Genomic DNA, 3,623 nt, shown 5'->3' with positions numbered 1-3,623 from the left:
AGCAAGGAAGAAGGAAATCCAACAATATTGTGAGTATCACCAAACAAAGCAAGAACTTAGCAATTTCTGGCCTTGGCTTTCAGCCGGCCAGGAATCAAAAATACAGAACAAGTTTATTCAAGAATGAAGAATGTACAGCCTTAGTTTATAGTATTTTTAATGGATTTTCCCCCACTTCCAAAGGGGAGTGGGGAGGGGTTTAAATAGTGTAGAAACTAAACACATAAATATGGAAATATAATTAATCCAAACAATCAGTAAAGAAGAAAAATTTTGAAACCCTAGTTTTTTGGTAAACTCTACAAAATCGGCAGAAAATAAAGGCAAAGAATCACATATTGTATAAAATGATTATAGACATGAATATTATTCACAAAACACAGAACCGAACCAGATTTGGTTCAAATAAAAAGGATCTGAAACCCTAATTTAGGGCAAGTAAAAATAATCGGCAGAAATAGACAGATTCATACATAATGAGGCGAATATAGACGAGATAGTACTTAATATTAAAGCTTGAACCAATTTCAGTTCGAATCAAAGAGAATCTGTAAACCCTAACCTTAGGGTTAAGTATGAATCAACAAGATACGAACAAATCGGACTCAAACAGTGCAAAATAACGTGTTTGGACTTAATATCGCCCAGATTCAAGAGATGAAGATCGATTAGGACAGAATCAGAGTAGGGTACTTGCCATGTTTAGGCAAGTACTAAGTAATACCGTAAAGAATCAACCAATAAAGGAAATATGTCGAAATGGTAAGTAAATGGGAAGAAAATCCCATTAGGAATAAGATTAAGGGAGGATTTTTGAGAGGCGGCGGACTAGGGTTCTTCAAAGGGAAGGGAGTAGAGAGGCGACGGATTAGGGGAAAATGGGGTTAGGGTTTGGGAGATGGGTGATATAGGGAAAGTGAGGGGTCGTTTATGAGCCATTGATCATTTTTGATCAACGGCTGGGATTTAAGCAGGGGTTGGGTCGGGTTTTAATTAAATGGGTAAGGGACTGGGCTAATGGTGTTGGGCTTGGGGTGATTGGGTTATGTTTGGGTAGTTTAGGTTTGAAATTAGTTATGAAATTACGACCATATTTTAAATACTCAATTTTGACAAATAAATAATTTATAAAAATAATAGATAAATAACAAAAATATCATTTGTGCATGAAAATGATTAAAAACAATTATTTAACATTATAAAAATATAAAAAGTTATTGTTTATATAAATAATGTAATTATATGTACATATGGGCTATTATTGCAAAATGTGTAATTTAGCCCTTAAAATGCAAATGTAATTATAACAAATATACTAAAAATATTTAAAACCTAATATGGGTGTAAATTATGAGTTTAGATGATAAAATCATCATAAAAATTATTTGTAAGGTAATTAATGGGTATTTATATAATAAAAATACGGAAATAAATTGATTTAAAGCCTTTATAAATTATAAAAAATTATGAAAATACTTGTATATGCTTGTAAATTAAATGATGATGCATATGCACTATTTTGAAAGTATATATATATAAGAATGCTGAAGTTCAGCAAACACATAACAAAACTTCAGCTAAAACATGCTGAAGTTCAGCAAATACAGACCAAAGATTCAGCTAAAACATGCTGAAGTTCGGCAAAATACAGAACAAAGGTTCAGCTAAAAATATGCTGAAGTTCAGCAAATACAGAACAAAGCTTGAGCTGCTAGAATGCTGAAGTTCATCACAAACAGAACAAACAATTTCAGCTAAAACATGCTGTAGTTTTACAAAACACAAAAACAAAAAACTTCAGCTCAAAACTTACACGGCATATTGTGTTGACTAATTCATCATTGTCAAACGCCATTGTAGAACGGTTAGAACGACTCTGGGTATGAGGTGATTCGCCAATTAAAGGAGTTCGATTGGCTTCTTTTGATAGACTCCGACTATGTGATGATTCACCAATTACAGGAGTTCGATTGGCTTATTTTGATCGACTCCGACTACGTGGTGATTCACCAGTTGATGGAATCGGATTTAGTACCTTTGAACGAATTCGACTGCATGGTAATTGTCCAATTAAAGGCATTGAATTCAATTCCTCTTCGGTAGGAATTATATCCACGATCCTATATGTCCGATATTTTTGTTTAATACAAAAAAGTATATTATAAAAATAAAATAAAACTAATACGTCAACATATTAACACAACTACAGAAAAACGAAAAAATAAAAAACATTAACTTACACCATGATTACTGAAGTAATCCTCATAAAGTTCTTTATATTTAGGCTCTCCCAAAGATACATAACGTAACATCCTGGGAACCTGAGGAGCATCAAGGAAGTCTTCCTCTTTTAAATACTTCTCCCGAATATCTGGGAAGTGCTCATAGAACCAAACACATAGTGGAAATGGAAATCCACCTGCAGTATACTCAGTTGGTTTCTTTTTGTCCTGGTTGTCCAAAGAATGTTTCATTGAGGTAATTAGCTTCTCATGAGACGCATTACCCCAAGGATAATCAGCACAAGCCTTATCGTCTTCAATAATAGCTGCATAATCCGCCGACACAGTTGATTCATTTTTTTTCCAAACAAAACAGACTCCATAACAAGAATATCTATAAGCTTCACAGCATCTTCATCACTCTCGCATACGTGTTTGAAATTCATATCATCTTTTGAATTTTATTCCGGGTCATATAATCTTGAATGTCCTTCAAGGTCGCACCCTTATACTTGCCAAAATAGCGCTTCAGAATCTTGCTCTCTTGTTTAACTGGTTTTTCTACATTATGTGTTGTGATCCTCAAACCGTACATAATATGAAAGTCTTCAAGACTGAACGACATATTATGACCAAAAATCTTGAAACTAATGGAGTCTCGATGATTGGTGAATACGCGAGAAAGAATCAAACAATGAACCAACTTCATGCTGCAATGGAAATTCTCTATAGCCATAATATACCGAAATGTACTATTATTCAGCTTCTCCTGTTGTGTAGGAGTCAAGAAAGTTGCAATATAATGCTTCAATCCGTTGTTCCCCTTTCCAGTAAGCACGACAGTTAAACCAATATCTAAACTCATAATATCTGTCCCCTGGTTTTGTAGGTAGAGCAATAGGGACCGAAGGAGATTTGCGTATTCTACGTGCTTTAGGTGTTTTAGGATCTTTAGGTACTTTAAGATTCACAGATGCCATCTGTTAAAAAATAATAAAAGATAGGAAAAATAACGCCAGAACATTATCAAAAAAACCAGTTAAAACTTCAGGTCTAAGAAGGCTTAAGTTCAGCAAATATAAAACAAGAACTTCAGCTCCTAAATGCTGAAATTCAGCAAATACAAAATAAAACTTCAGCTCCTAGAATGCTGAAAGTTCACCAATTACAAAACAAAAATTTCAGCATAAATTCGAAATTCAGCAAACACAAAAACAAAAACTTCAGGACTATAATGTTGAAGTTCAACAGTTACAAAACAAAAACTTCATCAAAAACTGGAAGTTCAGCAAACACAAAACAAAACTTCAGCTCCTAGAAATGCTGAAGTTATAAATACAAAATACAAATTCAACTCCAAATAATGATGAAGTTCATAAAATAATATAACAAAAACACAAA

This window comes from Nicotiana tabacum, chromosome 19 (assembly GCF_000715075.1).
Source record: "Nicotiana tabacum cultivar K326 chromosome 19, ASM71507v2, whole genome shotgun sequence".
NCBI classification, from domain to species: Eukaryota; Viridiplantae; Streptophyta; class Magnoliopsida; order Solanales; family Solanaceae; genus Nicotiana; species Nicotiana tabacum.
This window is presented reverse-complemented; position numbering follows the sequence as displayed.